A 24,967-nucleotide genomic window follows, 5' to 3' on the forward strand; every position below is an offset into this window, starting at 1 on the left:
GATTTTGAGTGTGGTAGAGTAACTACTGATTCATATCAGGATAATTTTCTTCAAGTGTCAGTCCCAGAGATTTTCTGGATCCTACACAAATCTCCAGTAAACTTAGTACTGTGGCCTTTAGATTATGCTGATGCCCTAGTCCTAATTACCTGGATATTCCAAAAAAATTTCATTGAAAAAATTAAGAGTCATCCACCATCCACTCATTTCAGTGAGCTAGTTATCAACAAAGTTTTTTTTTTTTTTTTTTTTTTTTTTTTAACCAAGAGTCACTGTGATAGTTAATCTAGCTGAAAATTTGAGAAGCCCAGTTGAGATGCAGCTCACAATGTAGCCTCATGGGGGCTGCTGCAGATTGTTGGTACTACAACCTTGGTCTCATAACTGCAGAGAAACCTGCCAACAAAAAGCAGGTGCTAGTGTGTAAGGGATGACATGGCACTGCAGGGATGTGGGGGCATCAGTTGAGATGGTAATGGGCAGCTGCACATATGCCAGTCAATTTTGAGGTCCAGTATGGGCCTTTAAATTGTCTGCAGAGCATTTTTGGAATTATATCATTTTTCTAAAAAATGAAAAATTTGCTCTGGAGTCTATTTCATTCCTTAGGTAGTAACAAGAATATTTGAAAATGTACCGTTGAGTAATATTCACCAATATTTTTGTTGACTAGAGATTAAAAAGTAAAAAAGAAATCTTACTGTGATCAGTCTGATCATTACTTTACAAAGAAGGATGCAATGAACAGTTTCTCCTTGTGCCAATGCATACACTTTTAAAGAATGTGAGATGATTTGTATTTACCTACTATTTTAATCTAAATGTATATATATATATACATACACATATACACACACACTTGGAGAGACTTCTACATTATGAAAAGTCTTTTAAACCTTCAGACAGGTCACTACCTAAGTAATAGAATATATATATATATATATATATATATATATACACATATATATATATACACACCTTTAACTGTAAAACTATAAATTCTCTATAACTAATAAAAATTTTATTCTTTTTTAAATCACAGAAAACATCTTCGTGATCATTTAAAGAAGCTTTATAAAGATAAAAGTGAGAATGTTTTTAATTCATGCTCAAAATTTATTAAATCAAGTTCCCATATTCAAGAAAATAAATACAAATATAAGGATTATGGAGGAGCTTTTAATAAAACTTCAAATATTACTATACAACAAAAAAATTTTACAGTAGAGAAACCATACAAATGTAAAGAATGTGGCAAAGGTTTTCATCGAAGATCACACTTTACTCGACACCAGAGAATTCATACTGGGGAGAAACCATATAAATGTAAAGAATGTGGCAAAGCTTTTACTGTTCCGTACAGCCTTACTGTTCACAAGAGAACTCACACTGGAGAGAAACCATACAAATGTAAAGAATGTGACAAAGTATTCAATGATCTGTCCAGCCTTAATGTTCACAAGAGAATTCACACTGGAGAGAAACCATACATATGTAAAGAATGTGGCAAGGCTTTTACTGTTAGGCAAAACCTTATTGTTCACCAGAGATTGCATACTGCAGAGAAACCATACAAATGTAAAGAATGTGGCAAAGCTTTTAATCAAAAATCATGCCTTATTCAACACCAGAGAATTCATACTGGAGATAAACCATATAAATGTAAAGAATGTGGCAAAGCTTTTACTATTCTATACAGCCTTAATGTTCACAAGAGAACTCACAATGGAGAGAAACCATACAAATGTAAAGAATGTGGCAAAGCATTTACTGTTCTGTCCAGCCTTAATGTTCACAAAAGATCTCACACTGGAGAGAAACCATACATATGTAAAGAATGTGGCAAAGCTTTTACTGTTAGGCAAAACCTTATTGTGCACCAGGGATTGCATACTTCAGAGAAACAGTACAAATGTAAAGATTGTGGCAAAGCTTTTCATGTAAGATCAAACCTTAGTAGACACCAGAGAATCCATATTGGAAAGAGCCCATAAAAATGTAAAGAATATGGTAAAGCTTTTATTGGAAGAGAAGGCCTTACCCAACACCAGGGAAGTCATACTTATATGGGAAAGGTTATACAAATGTAAAGAATATCGCAAAGGTTTTTATTATAATTCAAGTGTTATTATGCATGAGAGGATTCATACTTGAGAGAATCTTTACAACTCTGAATAATGTAAAAATAACTTATTGTGTTATTATCCCTTATTAATCTCTAGAAGATTTATACTGAAAGATGAGTTTAAATTGCAAAAGAAAAAAATGACAAAGTTTATAATCAAAGCCCAACATTTTTAAAATTTCAAGGATATTACAGTAGTGCTTAATCCCTACAAATGTAAAGAATGTGATAAAGTTTTTAATGAAAGTTCATACCTTGAAAATCTTCAAAGATCTAGAATTAAAAAAAAGCTCTATACTTGCCAAGACTATATCAGAGCTTTATTCAAATTTACAAAATCATACTCTATCCAATATTAAATCATATACTATCTGTAGAGAATCCTGTAACATGCATAACTTAAATTGCAGCAAAATATATTGTATTGAGAAAAATGTTCACATATGAGAACTAGAGTGACATCTTTATGGTGCATATATTTCTTGAATATGAGAATTATCTGAGGAGAATTTGTTTTATGAATATCGCAGCACAATTATTTGGTGCATAAATATTGATAATATACCTGTTTATCGATACGCAGAACTAACATTATCAAAATGGCGATATTACCAAAAGTTCTCTATAGGTTTAACGCAATGCCAATCAAAATCCCAATGGCATTTCTTATAGAAATAGATAAAGCAATCATGAAATTCATATGGAAAAATAAAAGACCCAGAATAGCAAAAGCAATTCTAAGCAGGAAGTGTGAATCAGGCGGTATAGCGATACCAGATTTCAAACTATATTACAGAGCAATAGTGACAGAAACAGCATGGTACTGGTACCAAAACAGGCGGGTGGACCAATGATATAAAATAGAGGACACAGAGATTAATCCACAAAGTTAAAACTATCTTATATTTGATAAAGGGGCTAAAAGCATGCAATGGAGGAAGGATAGCATCTTCAACAAATGGTGTTGGGAAAACTGGAAATCCATATGCAACAAAATGAAACTGAATCCCTTTCTCTTGCCTTGCACAAAAGTTAACTCAAAATGGATCAAGGAGCTTGATATTAAATCAGAGGCTCTGCATCTGATAAAAGAAAAGTTGGCTCTGATCTACATATTATGGGGTCGGGCTCCATATTCCTTTATAGGACACCCATAGCACAAGAGTTAATAACAAGAATCAACAAATGGGACTTACTTAAACTAAAAATTTTTTCTCAGCAAGAGAAACAATAAGAGAGGTAAATAGGGAGCCTACATCCTGAAAACAAAGTTTTACTCCTCACACTTCAGATAGAGCCCTAATATCCAGAGTATACAAAGAACTCAAAAAATTAGACAATAAGATAACAACCCAATCAACAAATGGGCCAAGGGCCTGAACAGACACTTCTCAGAGGAGGATATACAATCATTCAACAAGTACATGAAAAAATGCTCACCATCTCTGGAAGTCAGAGAAATGCAAATCATAACCACCCTAAGATACCATCTCATTCCAGTAAGATTGGCAGCCACTATGAAATCAAACAACAACAAGTGCTGATGAGGATGTGGAGAAAAGGGTACAATTGTACATTGCTGGTGGGACTGCAAATTGGTGCGGCCAATTTGGAAAGCAGTATGGAGATTCCTGGGAAACCTGGAAATGGAACCACCATTTGACCCAGCTATTGCCCTTCTTGGACTATTCCCTGAAGACCTTAAAAGAGCATACTACAGGGATACTGCCACATCGATGTTCATAGCAGCACAATTCACAATAGCTAGACTGTGGAACCAACCCAGATGCCCTTCAATAGATGAATGGATAAAAAAAAATGTGGCATTTATACATCATGGAATATTACACAGCACTTAAAAATGACAAAATCATGGAATTTGCAGGGAAATGGATGGCACTAGAGCCGATTATGCTTAGTGAAGCTAGCCAATCCCTAAAAAACAAATACCAAATGTCTTCTTTGATATAATGAGAACAACTATGAACAGTGCAGGGAGGAAGAGCAGGAAGAAAAGGTTAACATTAAACAGAGATATGAGATGGGAGGGAAAGGGAGAGAAAAGGGAAATTGCATGGAAATGAAGGGAGACCCTCATTGCTATACACAATTACATATAAGAGGTTTTGAGGAAAATGGGAAAATAAACAAGGAGAGAAATGAATTACAGTAGATGGGGTAGAGAGAGAAGATGTGAGGGAAGAGGAGGGGGGATAGTAGGGGATAGGAAAGAGCAGAATACAACAATTACTAATAGGGCATTATGTAAAATTGTGGATGTGTATCCAACGTGATTCTTCAATCTGCATTTGGGGTAAAATTGGGAGTTCATAAACCACTTCAATATAATGTATGAAATATGATATGTCAAGAGCTTTGTAATGTTGTGAACAACCAATAAAAAATAAAAAAAAATAAAAAAAGTAAGCCACAAAAAAAATTATCTGAGAAAATTTCAGAATTTGTAGGGACTTCTTAATGGTTGCTTAAAATTTAATAAGATTTTTAATTGATGTGAAAGAAATAAAGAAATATAAATAAGAATAATGCAGATAGCTCAGTCTTTAAAAGATATCTGAGTGTAACAAATATCAAATTAAAAAACAAATTAAAAAATACACTCAAGTCTTGAAATCTAGATAAAAATATAGTTTTTCTCTAGGTAATATTATCAATAGTATAGGTGTCATTAATAAAAAATATTTAAAGATAGAGAATTTTTAATATATATTTTTAACGTTTTGGGGGGACATAACATTTTTATTTCATTTTTATGTTGTGCTGAGGATTGAATCCAGCACCCTGTACATTCCAGGCAAGTGTGCTACTGCTTGAGCCACATCACCAGCCCCAGAAAATTTTTAATCTGTATTTTTGTTGTGGTGGTGAAGGAGATTGAAACCAGGGCTACTCCATACTAGGCAAACACTCTGCCATTGAGTCATATCTTCAGCTATTATTTTCTTCTGTAGTTGATACTATACAACAGTGAATATGTCTCAATGTTTTTAACATTATCATGTATTGAATTAAGTTTTTCTAAATTTTGTAGATAACAGATAAAAAAGGATACTACTTTGTAAATAGTGGGACATTGCTCTGAATCTTTTCAAGTAGTGTAATTACACTTCCAGTTACATTGTGACCATTAATTTCCTCAATTGTAGTTAAATTATTTCTTTTTTTGTACCTACTGGCAAATGAAAGTTTGTATAGGGAATATATAGGAAGACAACAATAACACTAGATTTTTAAATCTTATTTACTCTATTTTATTGATACTTCTTCATCTGATAAACTTTGGTTTTGATTGAAATTGACTTGAATATGCAAATTTTTCAATCAATAGTATATTTTGGGGCTAAATACCATGGGAGTTTTAATTATTCATGTATGTGTGTGTTTGTGTGTGAAAATGGATGTGTTTGCTTATGCCTCTCTTTAGAAAAAAAAGGTGCTCATTTAGCTAAGAGAATTTTGAAATTATTTTTATGAATTATTGTATACCATAAACCATAAATATTTTTAGCATAATTGCAGCCATATTTCTTTTCGGCACCCCTACTACATGAATACTGTTTTTATTCCCAATAAATAGAATGTAGCCCAAGACAAAACCTTCTAGTCTTCAGATGTGCTGGTCTCTCCTTGTTCTCTCATTGATAGATAGGAGAAAATTTACCAGTCCCTGAGATGGGGACATATTGGTTTCCCTGTTCTCTCCTTGAGAAGATAAAACAGATATGCCAGTTTTCCTGTTCTTCCTCTGAGAGAAAGGAAAAACTGCCTTTTTCCCCGCAAGTAACAAACTTGCTTACTATATCAGCAAAGATGCTTACTATATCAATAGAGATCAAAGCTACCATTAGAGCATGACCATGATTCTAGCCTACAAAATGTAATACTCAAGGGGGAGTTGAGGTTTCTCTCCCTCCTTGCTGCTGCTATCCCTCTTTTTTTGCAGAGAAGACTTGCAGCTCTTTACAATAAACCTGCTTCTTATCCCAGGTTTGTGTGTGATTAGTCCTGTGCCTCTTTTCTTTCAAATATCTTAAAAAGCCTCTTTGAGGTACACTGAACTATTTTCATTAAAATACATGGTTTTCGATTTAAAATTGTGTAGTCTCTACTTCCTATTTAATCATGGAACATATGAATTTTTTATTTGATGTTCATAATGCATTGTTTTATGACCTGTTCAGGGAATTTAAGAATGATTTTAATGACAGTAAAAGGTATTCAGTAATTAGTTTGATTTCACAGAAAAATAAATACAATGGAAAGGTTCAACATCTTTAGCAATTAGAGTAATGCAAATAAAAACTACCCTAAAATTTTTTTCTCACTTCATTCAGAATGGCAATAATGAAGAATAAAGGCAACCATAAATGTTGACAAAGATGTGGAGAAAAATGTACATGCATGCATTGGTGGTGGAAATGCAAATTGGTCCAATAACTTTGGATAGCGGTATGTAGATGCCTCAAAATACTCTGAATGAAATCATCATTTCACCCAGCCATTCCACTTTTTTTAAAAAGCAAAAGAATGTGAAATCAGCATGCTATGGTGATGCAGCCATGTCAATGTTTATGTAACTCAATTTATTGTAGCTAAACTATAGAACCAACCTAGGTGTCCTTATATAGATGAATGAATAAAGAAAATGTGCAGTATATATTCAATGGAGTATTATGTAGCTTAAAAGAAGAATGAAATCAAGAAATTTGCTGATATATGGGTGGACTTGGAAAATATCTTCAGTGAAGCAAGCAAAACCCCCCAAATCAAAGGCCAAATGTTTTCTCTAACATATAAATGCTAAATCCTAATAACATGGGGAGGAACTAGAGAAGAATATGATTACTTTAGATGAGGTAGAAGAGAGTGAATGGATGAGAGAATATGGAGATAGGAAGAATAAAAAAAGGTAGTTTGAAAATGTTTTAAAGTGAGAATAACATAAGTTTTATAAGTCCAGTTTCTTACTTATCTATTGGAAATTCATGTCATTTAAAATTTATTTCTATAAATTTATGTAACATCTTATAATTTAGTCAACTTATTTAGCCAACATGTTTAGGTGAAGCCTGCATAGGCTTCTAGTCAAGAGGACTTGTAATTTTTATGGAATAAAAAAAAGCACACAAAACAATGTGGGCTATGTAATACATGATTCTTATCTGAGAGAAAATTTATTTTGTAGAATGAGTTAATTGCTCCATGTGGGGAATGAAAGACCCAAAAAGAACCTTTAGATTGAGAAACTCTGTTGCAGTTGTGCACAAATAAGTATGAATTTAATAGAAAGTTTACTATTTTAACTATTTCCATTTCTTATTGAATCTTCAAATTTCAGCTACAAAAGCAACACAACTCTTTTTTATTGCCAGTGTTGTTGTTGTTGTTTTATTTTATTTGACTTCAGCATTTTTACTTTGATAAACTCAAATATTCTTACAGGATATTTATTTATTTTTAAAAATTTTCATTAGTGGACTGACATTTTAGTAAAGCATGTATATAGTGTATTTTGAAAATTTTTAGAGAGTGTTTTAATTTTAAGTATTATTTAAAATTTACCAAAAAATATGATATGTAGGCACAGGATGAAGTGTCAATGTATTTATATATTATGTAATCAAATTGGTAATTTTCATGTGCTTCAACTTAAATATTCTCATTTGTATCGTAAACAAATTAAGAATAGTTTTCTCTTGTTATCATGGAATACATAGAACATCATAAATAGCTATTGTCTTTCTCATATGTAACAGATTCATAAAACTTGCTTTTTCTATTTTTATTATTACCTCTGAAAATCTCTTCTCAATTCCTCACACTTAGGTACACTATTTACTTAAATGATCAACATTTTGTTTTATTTACCCATAAGAACCTTCATTGTTACTCCTGGTGTAGCATATTTCACTTTGTATAATTTTATGTAGGTTAATCTGTTTGTGCAACAACATGTTTTATTGTAAATTGTGCATATTTCCATTGGCTTATTTGCTATTTTTTTTGAGAAATGTTTACATTTAAATCTTACTTTATAAAATTGAGCTTTTGTTTTGTTTTTTTCTTTTCATTATGGAGATTTAAAAGTTTATTTTTACAAATATATATCTGATACTAGGCTTTTTTAGGTATACAGTCTAACCTCGTTTCCTACCTTTCACATGTTAAAAATAGATTCAAACAGGAAATAGATTCCATGATAATGGTATATTGATAAAACACTGTTTCAAATTTAATTTCAAAAAATTATTCTAGGTAGTTAATAGAGACAAATCCAAATATGAGTTAAATTAAAAAAATGGCAAATAAAAATAAATGAAAAACAACTAATAATTCGAATAAAAATTAACACTAACAGGAAACTGAGTTGAGCAAAGCCACTCCTGTGGCTAGTGGTGGAGAGATAAAAATTCAATTCCAACTATAACTAGAGAGGTCATATTTTATTCCAAATTTACTGATTGAAAACTCATTTGTGAATAAGTAAGAATAACTTCCAATAACTTGAATGAGCAATATCTTTGTCCTTCAAAATATTTTAACTACCTAAGCATGGAGGCACAAACGTATAATTTCAATGGCTCAGGAGGGGGGATAAAAATATGAAAAGTTAATGAAAGCCTCAGCAGCTTAGTGAGGTCCTAAGCAATTTCTAGATTCTGATAATAATAGAAAATTTTTACATAGTGTCTCATAAGATTATGTAAACATTTTCTATTTTGACATATGTTTGTCTTAATGACATTTACATATTCTATCACCAGAAGCATGATAACTATTGGTATATTCAGTTAGCATATAAAAGAATGAGCTCTACTTATAGGGACAGCACAGTGGTGCATACCTGTAATTACAGCCACTAAGGATGCTTAGATGGGAGGAGAGCAAGGCCCTAAGCTATCCAGTGAGACCCTGTTGCTAAGTTAAAAAATAATAATAATAATAGGGCTAGAGATGTGACTCCATTTTCAAGTATCACTGTGTTCAATTCTGGTACAAAAAAAACCTAAAAACCAACAGAAGAAAATTGCAAGTCTTGAAGTAAATGCCACACCTTTGTTTAATTGAATTTTAACAAGTTTGTCAGAGGAATTACACTGAAAAATGAGAATTCTCTTCCAAAAATAAGGTTGGTATAATTGTGTATTCATGTGTCGAAAGCATTATTGAATTTTACATAAGATTATTTATAATAGTTAATGTGAAATGAATCTTAAACCAGAATATGAGAGATAACATTAAAAAAATTAAGAAAATAATTACATATATTTGAATAAGATTTAGCAGTGAATTCTTAGTTATGCTTCAAAAGTATGTGTGAAAATTAATAACTTGGACTTGGAAAAAAAAAATATATATATATATATATATATAAAATAACCTTACCATGAAAATAAAAACAAAATTATGAGGTTTTTCATCTTGTTTTCAAAGAACTATCTTGATAAATTTTTTAACCTTAACTAGAGGCCAGTCAATCCTCTTTCTTCAGAAGATAATTGAGTCCAGAGCTCAAACAATTCTCTTTTTAGGCTCTCATAATCCAGTGCCACAATAGACCCTTCATAGTTACACCAAAATAAGGAACCAAACCATAGACAAATGCTATACAACCCAGACACCCCCATATTTTTTATGCTGTAAAATCAATGATAAGCCCTAAATTGACTACATACCACTTGAAATATATTAATTGACCCCTACATTTCTATTTGTTTTTGCTCTGACCATATAAAAACCACTATATGATCTGTTCAAGCAGTATTCTTTTGTTTCTTTGTCTATCCAAATGCAACTGCTTTATATTATGTAAATTTTTGAAAAATATCATAAAATGAATGAAAAAAGAAAAGATCAAATATCAAGTGTGCAGAAAATTGAAAATTTTATACCTCTTTATTGGGAAAGTAAAATTATCTAATCACTGTGCAAAGCACCTTGGTGGTTTCTTAGTAACATAAAAGTTACTAAATTAACCAGCAATCACCTCTAAAATAACTGAAAATGTGTTCAGTTTGAAAATAATACACTAGCCAACATATAAAGATAATACAAGGTAAATGGATTAAAAACACAAAATCGGATATTATTAGGCAATACTATATTTGTATTGCTGGGAATTGAACTCCAGACTACATGTGATAGGTGGGCACTCTACTTCTGAACTGTAATCCAAGCCATATTCAGCAATAATGTTACATATGAGTACAAAAATATTACAATAAAGATGTATGTGGAAGCCTTAAACCTTAAGCCAATTAAAAGAAAGCAGAGAAAAATGCCTTGTATTTTATAATTAAAAGTATATGTAACTTCCTGAACAGGTAAGTTTATGAAGCAAAAAAACCCCCATATTTCTCATTATCAAAAAGCTGTGTGAAAGAAAAACAAAGGAGTAATTGCTAGTGGGCACTAGTTGCTTTCCATCTCAAACAATATCTGGAACTAAATGTTTGTGATGATACACATGTGAATATACCAAGTGATAAATAATTACACCCTTAAATGGTTATAAATATAATTTTAATTTCACCTGTGATTTGCCAGAATAAACAGATAAATTTTTTATAAAATGCATAAAGTAGCCAAAGTACTAGCCAGTAAAGTAAGGAAATAAAAATGTAACTAATTTTCTTTTTTTATGGATTCCACTTACATTTACTTGAATATGTCTATATACAAACTACATTGTAAAGTTGTCAAGATTTTATTATACTTAATTAAATATGCATTATATTTTGAGTGTGTGTGTGTGTGTGTGTGTGTGTGTGTGTGTGTGTGCTCAGTGCTCGGGATCAAACATAAGCATAGCAAATGTTTTACTGTTTGGTCACATCCCAAATACAAATATACATTTCTAATCTTGATTGCTTTTTTCTCTTTGTGTGTATGTGTGTGTGTGTTTGTGTGTGTGTGTTTTTTTGTGTGTGTGTGTGTTTCTTTCTGTTTCTCTCTTTGTTGCTGTTGTTATGGTTGTTTGTTTGTTTTGTAACATAGATTGAACCCAGGGGAGTTTTACCACTGAACTACATTCCCAATCCTTTTCATTTGCTATTGTGACCAAGGGTCTAGCTAATTTGATTAGTTAGGCCTCAGATTTACAAATCTCCTACTGCAGCCTTTAAAGTTCTGAGATTAAATAAATGGGCAACCATGGCTGGCTATTAATTTCTTTTGAAAGAATATCTAATAACACATTTTTTATTTTCATTGTATGTATTTCTTATTGTTAATGTGAACTTTTAGCACATCCTAACTAACACTGTTATGATTGTTGTTGCTGCTATATTAGTGAGTAAAAATTCCCCATTATTAACCATAATTTTCTCCTTCACACATGTGCTTTGTTCTATTGCTTATTTATTGTATTTAGATTTCTTTTCTTTTTTTTGAGAGAGAGAATTTTTAATATTTATTTTTCAGTTTTTGGTGGACACAACATCTTTATTTTATTTTTATGTGTAGCTGAGGATCAAACCCAGTGCCCTGTGCATGCCATGTGAGCACATTACCTCTTGAGCCACATCCCCAGCCCTTATTTAGAATTTAACCTTAATGGGCCTGCTGACTAGTGTGCTCAGTCTCAGAGTCCTCAGTTCTCTTGCCATCTCAGCTTCTCTCAGCTTCCTCATTCCTGCTTTTGCTCTAGTTCAATTTTTTTTTTGCTCTAGTTCAGATTTGAAAATCTCCCTTACCTATGCTATACATATGTCCTGAGTATGAGAATCTCTTTACTTGTGCTAGTGCACCATCCCTGGTTCTGAGTTTAGCACAGCAAGGCATAGTATTGTGTTCAAATAACAAAAAAAACACCTTAATCTTGTATCCATGTTTTCAAACAGAAGAAACTATTCAAAAGGACACTCAGATGGATGTAAATGAAGGGGGTTACATGGTATTCACTGAGAAATAAGAAAGCTGAGAAATAAGAACTGAGAAATCAGATCCCTGACCTATTACTTGCACATTTGTAATATGAGTAATACACAAATACCCAATTTAGATGATTTATTATACATCTGTAATCTCAGCAATATGGAAGGTTGAGGTAGGAGGATTGTGAGTCTGAGTCCAATTTCAGCAACTTAGTGAGACCCTGACTGAAAATAAAAAGGGCTCAGGTATTGACTCATTGGTAAAATATCAATAGGTTCAGTGACCAATGCTCCTCACAATTTAATTTCTGCAATTTTGTAAAGTTGAATTGATGGATTATCTAATTTTCCTTTAAATTACAAAACCATCACCCAGTTCTTAGCTGAAAATCTAACCTACATTTTAAAATTATATATACACACACACACACACACACACACACACACATATTTTAGTTGTAGATGGACACAATACCTTTATTTTACTTATGCTGTGCTGAGGATCAAGCCCAGGGCCTCACACATGCAAGACAAGCATTCTAATGCTGAACCCCAGCCCCAGCCCCTAACTTATGCCTTCTTTAGCCTCACTTTTGGTTCCTATTTGAAGGTGATAACTTAAGTCAAAAATCACAAACATAATATATGGTGTAAATAACCAAAGAATATTACTCTTTTGAGACCAGAAATTACACATTTCTTTTTGTTCATTATCCAGAGCCATGAAGACTAATTATAATAACACAGGGACAATAACCACAAGTGGATATTAATTTAGTAATAAAGTAATATATAATTTTTAGTTTTGTATCTGGCTTCAGATACACACACACATTTAGTTTTGTATGAAAATTATTTATTTAGTTGTTTATTTATTTATTTATTTATTTATTTATTTATATGTGGTGCTGATAATTGAACCCAGTGCCTCACATATGTATTGTAACCATTCTACCCCTGAGATAAAAGCACAGCCCTTCAGATGTTTTTAATCAGGTCCCAATAGTTACATTCAGTCGTCAAGAAATGGCATAAAGTATACCTTGACCTACCTCACAAGAACCACCAATTAATGTTAAAAAGAGAAAGATGTAACACAGTGGAATAAATAAATAAGAAGGTATCACACAAGTAGTAAATGAATTACAAAAATCAAACTGGGCATGGTGATTTATATCTATATTTTTAGTAAGTTGGAATGGTGATGCCATCCAGACATAAATACAAAACTCCTGATGGTGTATGCCTGTAATTCCAGCAGCTTAGAAGTCAAAGGCATAATACTCCTCAAAAAGTAGGATAGACCTATAGAAATTACTGTACTTGTGAACCATGGTACCATATAATTACATGATAGAAAAAGGCTAGAGCTATGTTGGTCCATACAGCTAAAATCTGGGGGCTGGGAAAAGAGCGAAGGTACATTAAAAATTACATGACTATTAAAGTTTGAAAAAATTTGTTTCTAGGGAATAGACACATTTTTTTTCATTACAATTCAGTTTTTTAGGTTCTTTTTCTTTTTTTATTGTTGGTTGTTCAAAACATTACATAGTTCTTGATATATCATATTTCACACTTTGATTCAAGTAGTACATTCAGTTTTAACTAACAGAACAAAGTATCACAGAAGTATTATATAGAAATGATATCTTTGTAACATCACATATGTAGAGATTTTGAGGGAAAATATGTAGAACTTATTACAAAATAAAAATTTACAGAGGACATAAAGTACTTCATCAAACACACCAAGTGGGTAAATAAAAACTCATCATTTCAAAAACAATCAATTTATGGTAGTTTAAAGTATAATATTCTCCCATCAAAATTTTAGCATGACTTTCTTTTATTAAAAGAAGAGTTCAAGAAATTTTTTTTTCTAAAATTTATCTGAGAAGTCAAATACCCCCAAACCTTTCATTTAAAAGGCCAAATAAAGTAGTTATTGTTATTTAACACTAATGTATATTGTAAAACAATATTGCAGTAATACAGACCTATCAAATATAACATGAACCAAATCTAAATAATATATATATATATATATTTTCTTTTTGGTATTTTTAAGAGCGATAGAAAGGCCTACCTAAATACAACAATATGAAAAATGACATTAGATGTGAAGGGTGAGATGGGCATGGTGAAACATGCCTTTAATCCCAGCAGCTTGGGAGCCTGAGGCAGGAGGGTTATAAATTTATAGTCAGCTAGAGAAACTGTGGGGCTCTAAGTAAAATACAAGATAGGGCTGGGGATGAGACTCAGTGATCCAGTGCCCAGAGTTCAATTCCAGGTACAAAAAAAAAAAAAAAAAAGATATGAATGGGTGAATGGTGAAATTTTCAATATAAAGTTAGAATTTGAAATCGGTGGCACAGTTCACTGATAGAGTGTGTGTGTAGAGTATGCAAGGTACTGGGTTCCAACTTTAGGAAGATAATAAAAAACAAATGATAAGTGGAGACTCTGTTGAAAATAAAGGAAAATATTAACATTCTGGACTCTCCCTTGAGCCACATCCCCAGCCCCACTTCTTAAATTTTCTAGTTGATCTTTATTTTTTTTTACCCTGGAACTCTAATCTGTATCAATGTTAGATTCACTTTTAAAATCATTTAGTGCTAATCAATTTCATCAAAAGCATTAAAATAATGAAAATGATGTTACTGCTGAACACAGTGACAGACTCATGTGGGAACTTGTCTTTCAGAGACATACGTTAAGGTTTCTGTGAGAGAAGTAAACAGTCCACCTTCTCTGGTTTGACTTCTCTGCAGAAAGGTATATATATTAGTCAGCTTGAGATACCATAACTAAGTGCCACACAGGGTTGCTTGAACAACAACATAAAAATCTATTTATAGTTCTTGAAACTATGAGATTCAGATTTAGCTGTCATTAGCATTGGTTTCTTCTGAAAATTATCTCCTTAGATTATAGATTACTATCTTTTCCTTGAATCTACATATGGTATTTCCTCTGTATGTGTGTGTCTGTGTCCTCATCTTGATATGAATGTTTTATTATAATTATCATTTATTGTACAAATTAATATGTTTCATTGAATCATTTACATAGGTGCACTGACCATGTCTACTTTCCCCTTGACCCTCTCTCACTCTCTCCTCTTTACCTCTGAACTGTTCCTGGTCGATAGTGATTCCTCATCTACTTTCAAGACATTTTTTCCCCCTAGTTTTTTCATATGAGGAAAAACAGGGTATACTTTCCTTACCTGTGTCTTATTTCACTTAACTTCATGTCCTTGAGTTTTATCAGTTTCACTACAAATGACAGGATTGTATTATTCTTTATAGCTGAATAACACTCCCTTGTGTATATATACTATACTTTTTTATTCATGTATATGTTGATTCCTTATCTTTTCCATTGTGAATAGTGTCACAATACACATGGGCTTTCAGGCATCATTTTGTATCCTGACTTTATTTACTTTGGATAAGTACCCAGCAGTGGTATACCTGGATCATATGATGATTCTCTTTTTAGCTTTCTGGAAAACATCCATATTGTTTTCTATAGAGGTTGTACTCATTTAAATTCTCACTATCAGTGTATAAAAGTTTTTTTTACTCTACATCCTCACTAATATTTGTTCCTTTTTTAAAAAAATTACTTTTTATAATGGTAATTTCAATTGGGGTAAAATGGAATCTCATTGTAGTTATGGTTTGTATTTTCCTGATGGCTAAAGATATTGAGCATTTTTTCATTTATTTTCTGGACATTTGTATATTTTCTTTTGAGAAGCATATTCAGGTCATTCTTCCATTTTCTTGTTTTATTACATATTTTTGTTGTTGATTTTTGAGTTTTAAAAAATATATTCTGTATAGTATTCCTCTGTCAAATGAGTAACTAAAAAAGATTTTATCTCATTCTCTGTCTTCTCACTCTGTTTATTATACGCTTAACTGTGCAGGGTCTTTATTTTATTTGATCCATTCCTCATTATTAGTGAACAGGTAGTAGTAGTTTCTCCTTTGCCCTGAGAGGTTTAGATCCCTGTGAACCTGGGGTCCATGGTGAAAAGAGGCTCCCTTATGCAAAGGGGCTGAAGGCAGGGTCTCTCTCAATCACTCCCTCTGAGCACAGGGTGATGAGGGACTGTGGGTGCCCCTCTATACAACTTGACAATGACATTGTGTAGTTATAATCAAAAGGCACAGAGTGGCCCTGTGGTTTAAAAAGTTTCCTTCTCAAAACCTACAGACTATAATGCAGAAACAGGAAGCAAGGAGGACATAGGCCCTAATAAAGTTGTGCTCTCACAGGAGCTTGGCTTCATCCTCCAATTGACCAATAAAACCAATGGCAAACTAATCAAACCTGCAAGAAATGAGGCATTGGAATGAGGACTTTGGGAATATGTATTTATTATCCTATCATTGGCAAAGAGCCTTGCCTGAGGGTCACTGAAAAGCTATCTACAATAGAGGTTTCTCTTTGTTACAAATACTGAGCAGTCCATTTTATGTAACATGCTGTTGTCTATATAATATAAATTGTCAACCCTCTGTATCTGCAGTTTTCTCATACATGTATTCAGCTAACCTTAAATCAAAAATGTTAAGCTCTCTCAGCTTTTTTTTTTTATTTTTATTTTTTTAGTTGTAGATGGACACAGTCCTTTTATTTATTTGTTTATTTTTATGTGGTTCTGAGGACCAACTCAGTGCTTCACACATGCTAGGCAAGTGCTCTACCTGTGAGCTACAACCCCAGCCCCTCTCTTTGCTACTTCTCTCTCTCTCTCTCTCTCTCTCTCTCTCTCTCTCTCTCTCTCTCTCTCTCTCTCATATATATATATAATTTTTAAGTGGACACAATATCTTTATTTTATTTATTTTTTAAATGTGGTGCTGAGAAATGAACCCAGTGCCTCACACATGCTGGACAAATGTGCTAACACTTGAGCCACATCCCCAGCCCCTCTCTTCTTCGTGACTGCCATGAGCTGAGCAGCTTTTCTCTTCCATGCCCTTCTACCATGATGTTCTGCCTCACCCTGGGCCCAACGCACTGAAGTCAACTGACCATGAACTGAACCTCTGAAACCTAGGCTATAATATGTTAATATAATATACTGTAAATTATATAACAAATTTATAATATTATATAATGTTACTGCATAATATTTAGAAATATGTGAATATATATATATATTATATATAAATTATGTATAAATATATATCTATTTATATACTTATATATAAATGATATATAATTATATTTATATAATTATGTAATTTACACTACCAACCATCTGTATTCACAGTATTTTTATATTTAATGATTTTATATATATGAGTGATATATAATAATTATATATATCATTAAATAAAAATATTCAATAATTATATATAATAAATTATTATAGAGTGCATCATCAGAGAGGCCCAGGTGAAGGATGCAAAGATGCACTGTTGCTGTGATTTCCAGTTATGGCTGCCAGGGGAGCGGGTACTGGGATCTTTTTCAACTTGCTGTCAGAGCTCATAAGCAGGAGGTTAGAACTTTGACGTCTACCTCTGTAACCTCAGTTGCTGTGCCTCATACATTCTTTAACAAACACAAAAATTAATGAAAAATGAATATACTGATTCAAAAGACAATGGGGAATATGAAGATAGCTTTACAAAGGACCTTGAGTGGCTAACTAATGAAAAAGAAAAATGTGATACCAGTATAATAGAAATAGTTTGCAAGGAAGAAGAGAATGTTAATGAGAAATCAAGAGAATGAAACAGAAGTAAAGTTCATGAAACAGCTTTCTGGTCTTGATAATTCCTTCAAGAATGAGGTTTCAGCTAGAAGAAATTATTTCATTTCTGTCCCAAGTCAGCCTTTGGACACTGTATCAGATTCAGATACTGAAAACTCTTTCCGGGATTTTAAACTAGAAAGCCAAAAAGACCTGGAGAAGGAAGAGGATGAGAAAGTAAGAGATACATAATGCAGAAAATTATATAAGCTTACAAGCTTCTACAGAATCAAGAAACTGTGAATTAAAAAAGGGAGCAAATACTTAAGTTTAAGGAAAATATAGTTAATTTGGAATTTCCTCCACTAGAAGACAATGATATGTACAAAAATTATTTTGAAAATGAAAATATTTGTGGAAAAACTCTCACAGTTATATATTTCTAATGAACTAGGATCAACAAATATGCTGCTGTCACTGATGAAGCTGTGAAGAGAACAAAGATAGGAAGATATTGGTAGAGAGAGAGGAGAATTGTGAACTTCTGAATTTACAAGACACTGAGAGTCAGGGGTTTTTGCCCCAACTAGTAATACTAATAGCTCAGAAAATGAACCTCAGCAGTTGTTACTTAGATCTTTCAATTCCTGTCAATAGTGTCAAAAAAGAAAAGCCTGCAGCAGATTCATGCTGTCACTTAACAGGAGAGACATTAGCTTGTATCCCTCTGCCACCATCAAATGCCAAAACTTGTTCAAGATTTGCTCCTCAGACAGAAGTAAAGGGAATTGAAAATCTCATTACTGGACACAGCCTGCAAGTACATCTCCAGTGACCTCAACATATAGTCTTTCCTCTCGATAAAAAGAAAAATGGAAAATAGAAGAGGAGAAAGAAAAGAAAAAAAAGAGAATGACATCTTTTTTACAGTATGGTTGCAAAAGGAAAAAAAAAGAGCAGGTTCTGGAAATGAGAAGAATTCAGGGAGAAAAGTAAAGTGAAGACATGAACAGTAGATAGGAAAACAGAGATCCACAAGAAGCTTTTCAATTATAGTTTAAGAAAAAAACATAAAGACATAAAAAGCAGAAGAGAGAAGAACTGAGAAAAGAAGAGGAATGATTTTTCTTCCTCAATGGAGCAGAAGGCTATGGAAGACCTTTAAATAATGGCTGAGAAAAAAAATAACAGAGCAAGAAACTATGAAGGCGAGGACTCGATAGCTCAGGGTAAAAGCAAGAAATTCTAAATAGCTACAGAACCACCATCACAAGCCAGATTCCCAAACTTTTTAGTTTACAGATCCTTATAGCTGAAGGTATCTATTAAATACTTCACTTGGAAGCTGCTGTCATCAAAATTTAGGATATAATTTGTATGACTCTTGTGTTTGGTAATACTCTAAATTATGGAAATTATATTTATATTTTGGTGATATGGACAATAAATATGTTTCTGTAGCATTAAAACAAAAATATTTTATCATATAATAAATGCATAAATAAATGTCTATGTAAAATATAAATTTATATAGATTTATATTATATAATATATAATATTTATATATTTATAAAATATGTATAGGTATAGATTATGCTGTGTAATAAATTATAAAATTATATATATATGTGTATGATCATAATACATAATTAATATAATACAAAATATATTTTCACAAAAATCCTTCAGTTATCTAAAAATTACTGGAAACATTAATGTATTAATTTTAAGAGAAAAAGGAGATTGGAATTCTTTTGGATTCAATGGACAGCTTCAGATTCAAATGTGACTTTAAAGATTGACTCAATGAACTTAGACAGTTTCTTTCTCCCCAAAGCTTGGTTTTCCCCTTTGAAGATGAGTGACAATCCCTTCCCCTAGCAGAGTATTGCTGTGAATGCAGGCTGAATGGATGACTGCAGTGTGCCTACAACAGTGGCTGACCTGTGACAGGTGCCCCACATTCCCACCAGCATGTATGAGTGTACCTTTTTCCCCAGTCCTCACCAACATTGTTGTTTTCTTGTATTCTTAATAATTGCCATTCTTGTTGGAGTGAAATAAAAATCTTAGAATAGTTTCGATTTGCATTTCTGTAATGGCTAGAGATGATGAACATTTTTTCATATTAATCAACTATATTTCTTTTTCTATGAAGTGTCTGTTCAGTTCCTCAGCCCATTTATTAATTGGGTCATTTTGGGGGTTTCGGTATTAAGTTTTTTGAGTTCTTTATATAGTATCCATATTTCTTTTATCCTATTTCAGAACCACCTCTAATAGCTGAAATTTGAATTTTTGGTATTTGGTTCATTTGGCTCATGGAGTCTTCTGTGAAAAAATGTATTTCTGTATTTTTCCTCTTGACACTGTTTTGGGGATTATTAGTATTATTATTATCACAATTTTATCATAAATGACAAACTCAGAACTAGACAAAAAGGTATACAAGGAAAAGTCTGGGAGTGTCTTAAATGCAAACTTTCTCTGATATGACCTCATGGAATCAGGGCCCCTCATGCTCCTGATTCAGCTAGGTGATCAACCTGGAAGCACCACTGAGCCTCCATGTCCAGATATCTTATTGGAATTTTATTATATAGGTAGGATTGACTAAATCATTGGCCACATGATAGAACTTGATTCCCAAGACCCATGCCCAGCGCTTGCTTCCCCTTCCAGAGGTCAACTGGCTCAAGGCCCAAACACTTTCATCACAACTTGAGTCATCTTATCTCTTAGCACAAACTCAGATGTAATCCAAGGGGTTCAGGGATAATAGAGTCATTCCTACTAATCAGAAAATTCCAAATATTTTAAACCCCTTCTCTGAGAAAACAGGGAGAAAAGCCAGTTAAATTCTTTAATATAAAATAATCTCAAATCCATACCTCCTATCAAACAAAGATAAAATCCACTGAAACAAGGCTTACTGCTGACCTGGGCTGTTTTGTATTTCCCTTTTTATTACAGAATTTTCCAGACATATGCAAGAAAGAAGACAACAATGAGCCCTCCATTTCCCTCACTGTTCACCCATTGTTCTTTCATTGATCCTCCACCCTGACATTCTCCCAAAGCCAACACCAGACAGCCATCCTATCAGCCTGATAACTTTCTACCCATGCCTCTTTAACCAGGTTTCAGAGGTGCTATAGGTCTGGAAGTGGCTGGGTGGAATCTGGGCAAACAGGGACCACTTGGCAGTAGTATTCAGGGATGAGTACTTTATATATTGAGTCCAGCATGATGGACAAAGATTGGTTTCTACCTGCACCGAGGTGCAGGAAAGAACACCAAATCCCACTCTATTGCATTCAAAAATTTAAGGCATATCAACCAGTCCCAGCCCTGTTTATAGCTGTGAATACTTTTTTAAAGAATCAAATTGAGCTGGGTACAGTGGCACAAACCAGTAATCTCAGTGACTCAGGAAGCTAAAGCAGGAAGAAGTTCAAAACAAGCCTTAGCAACTTAGTAAGATCCTAAGCAACTTAGCAAGGTCCTGTCCTATAATTAACAATAAAAGGACTGGAAATGTGGCTCAATAGTTAAGTGCCCCTGGATTCAATCCCCAGTACTCTCCTCCAAAATAGAATCCATTAATTTTTTTTCAAAAAATAGCAATTCAATTAATTAAATCAATACTAATTTATTAAAATCAATAATGGGTGAAAACAAGTTAAAAATAACATACCAGTATTAGATACAGATCACAGATTGATTTCAGAGTAATTAAAACACACATAACTGTCCAGCTAGTCTTGATTGATTAACACAAAGACATGACTTGACTTCTGCAAAATGAGAAGACAGATGGATACAAAAGTTCCTCCCACTCTAGGACCCTCACCTCATTTTCAGTGGCCCTGCAAGCCTGGATAATGTGCGGTCTTACCACTGCAACTGGAGTGGGTCAGGACAGCAAAGGGACACTCCCCAAGTCATACCTCCAACAACCTTGTACAGAGCCCTGCAGTTTTCAGAGGTTCTTTTTCTTGTTAACTGTAAAGCAATGATCTCCAAAGTGGGACCAGAAGTCTTCTAGTTTTAAATATAAAATTTATAAACTATTCATCTGAGCTGACTAATCACTCTCTGCCTTTGATATCCTTAAAGTGTCAAAGCAAGAGCCAGCAGAACTGCACAAGACCTGCCCTTCCTCAGGCCCAAGGACTGAAAAGCCATCCCACCACTCATCTCTTTATTTTAAGATATTTCTATGCACTTAAAAACTATTTTGTTGATTTTGAAATTTTTCTCTGAAAAATTCCTGGTTTAAGAAATAAACTGGTATCAGAAAGTCAAGGATCCACTGTTTTTTTTCCCTATGTTGTCACTAAAATAAAATAAAATAAAGAAAGAGAAGAAAAAGGAGAGAGAAATTATATGGAAATAGGAGAGAGATCAGTGGAGTCCAGAAGGAAGCTGGGGGCCAGAGATGGGAAAAGGGAGAGACTGCAGAATGAAATTCATCAAGTTATGCTGTGGACATGGATGAATATACCACAGCGAATTTCACCTTTGTGTTTATCTATACAGCACCAATTAATAAAAGAAGACCAATATAGAGGAAGGGGAACTGGGGCAGGTGGAGGAGAGGGAAAGAGGAAGTACTTATTCCTGAATTGAGCAAATTAGAGTTCATCCATATGTGATTATGTCAAAAAGAATCCCATTATTATGTATAACTATAATGAACTAATAAAAACACTTAAAAATATGAACATTAACAACTCAAATCTGTTAAGCATATTATCATAAGTAATTATTTTATTTGCAGATATTTCTAGAAAAAGACAGTAATAAAATTGACTGTGATCTTTTTTAAAAATGGCAAACTCATACATTTTTTAAAAATAAATTATAACTATAAAAATGAATTAATAATAATGCCCTTAACTTTTCATTCTTATTTCTGTGGGGTGGAGATATGAAATTAAGATGGATTTCTATGAAATCCTCAAAACATAAAGTGATTTTTATCTTTACTATTAAGTATGTATTTGTCATAATCCGACCTTCTGATAATGCTTGTTAGTTAGGGTTTTATCATTGTGGCCAAAATACTTGACAAAAGAATCTTAGAGGAGGAAAAGTTAACTTGGGTTCATGGTTTTAGATATTCAGTTTATGGGCAGTTCGATAGCTCTGAGCCCAAGATGAAGCAGAGTGTCAGAGAAAAATGACATGGCAGAGAAAAGCTGCTCAACCCATAGCAGTCAGGGAGCAGAGAGAGAACAAAGCAACATGGAGAAAATACAAATATCCAGAGACACACCTCCAGTGACCTACTTCCACGAACTTCTCCCCATCTGCTTACAATTATGCCCCAGGTGATCCATTTAAATTATTAATACAGAGAATGGATGAATTTACTGGTTAGGTAATGGCTCATAATCTAGTTCTTTAACCCCTAAGTATCACTGCATTAACATAGGAGCTTTTGGGGAACACCTCACATACTAACCATAATAATGCTAGTATTAGTGATTTCTGACCATATGAAAATCCTCCGAGTTCTGGGTTGTAGGTTATTATGGTCTAGATGTGGTTTGTTCCTTAAAGGTTCATATGTTGGAACTTGGTCCTCAGTGGGAGATAGTGGAACTTTAAGAGTTGGGGCCTAGTGATAGTGATACTTAATCAGGACATGGGGGTTTACCCTCAGAAGGGATTTATGCTATCTCTCAGTAATGGGTCAGGTCTAATAAAAGTGGATTTGTTCATATGACAGCAAGTTGTTCTACAAGAGAGAGACTTATCCTATTCAATCTCTTGATTCCTGGCCTTGCTATGCCACCTCTTATGTCTGTGTTCCCACCATTATGAATCCATCTGCCATGAGCACCTCACTAAAGCAAGTACAGGCCAGCACCATGCCCTTGGTCTATGAGCTAAATAAGCCTTTTTTTTCCTTTTAAAAAAGTACATAATCTCAGATATTTTATTTTAGAAACACAGATTCAAGCAGAGTTTTATAGACAGATTTCTGTGGATAGGTACTTCTTCTCTTGACACAGGGAAGGTGGGAGGCTTCTTTGACTCTCCCAGCAAAGAAGGCACCAAGGAGGGTGTTGTTGGCTAAGGAATGGAGGAAAGGGCACTCCTTTTATCCTCTTCTTCCCATGGTGGTTCCACTACTCTTTCTTTATCCCCTTTTTTCCTGGATGGTTCTTCTTCCCACCCAGGTAGGCACAGCATAATAGAAAAGGAATTTGGATAAAGTGGTCCTAGAGAAATTAAGGCTTTATCTGGGGTGATTCAGTGATTCTGTAGGGTATTTTGAGCCAGAAGCATCATTATCTCCTGGGAAGGTGTTAATAATCACACCAGAAATTCAGAGAAGGAGCTCCTGATCTGTTTCCACCAGCCTCTAGAGAATGCGTATACAGGTTGCAGTATGTAAGCCATTATCCATCTGGAATAATGGAGATGTCTTTAGTACAATATGGGCCTTTATAATCATTTAAACCTTGTTTGGGGCAGTGGTTCTCAACTGGTTTTTCCAGTTAGGGTCATTTGCAGGGTCTGCAGACCTATTTTGGTTGCCATGGTTTGGAAGGGTGGGCAGAGGTCAGAGATCTCTAGCCACAAAGATATGAAGGATCCACAGGACTAAATATCAATAATGACAAGATCTAGAATTAAGTGGGCCTGGGATAATAAGACTTTATCAGGTCCTGTATAGGGCACATTAGTTATTATTTGCAGCAATTTAGGACTAGATTAGACCTTTACATTGTTTTCATTCACAGCAATTGATGCCTTATTCTGTGGATTAGAGCAATAGTGCAAAATTCAATGTTTGTTGAAGGGGATTTATTCTTAAGGGAACTTCACAGGGAGGAAATCCATGTCTTGTCCTAGACCTTCTGAGAGGACTGTGCAGTTTTTTTTTTTTTTTTTTTTTTTTTGTTTGTTTGCTTGTCTTTTTGTGCTGCTACCAGGCTCTTTCTGCAGGCTGAGGCTTCAACAGAGGTAATTAGCACCACCTTGTGGTCATCTTGTGCCATTGCGACGCATAGGCTTGGTCTCCTATTAATGATTAATGATTTATTATGATAAGACAGAACTCAACCTTTATAGAATCCATTCACTTCCTGGCTAAATTTTAGACAGAGTTGTTTTTCTTATTAAATAAAATCTCAAGGTGATTTAGATATTTTATTTAAATGAATAAGTTCCTCACTTTTAAATTTGAAATATTAATCATGA

At 33.4% G+C, this 24,967-nt stretch overlaps 1 long non-coding RNA gene and 1 pseudogene across 1 annotated transcript in view; one reads left to right on the forward strand and one right to left on the reverse strand.

Annotated features, from left to right (window-relative positions):
- The window catches only part of LOC144367401 (uncharacterized), a 99,181-nt gene that overhangs the window by 53,547 nt on the left and 20,667 nt on the right, over positions 1 to 24,967 (reverse strand). The window lies entirely within an intron of this gene.
- Positions 17,557 to 18,769, forward strand: LOC144367047 (coiled-coil domain-containing protein 181 pseudogene; annotated as a pseudogene).

This window comes from Ictidomys tridecemlineatus, chromosome 10, assembly GCF_052094955.1.
Source record: "Ictidomys tridecemlineatus isolate mIctTri1 chromosome 10, mIctTri1.hap1, whole genome shotgun sequence".
In the NCBI taxonomy this organism is placed as follows: Eukaryota; Metazoa; Chordata; class Mammalia; order Rodentia; family Sciuridae; genus Ictidomys; species Ictidomys tridecemlineatus.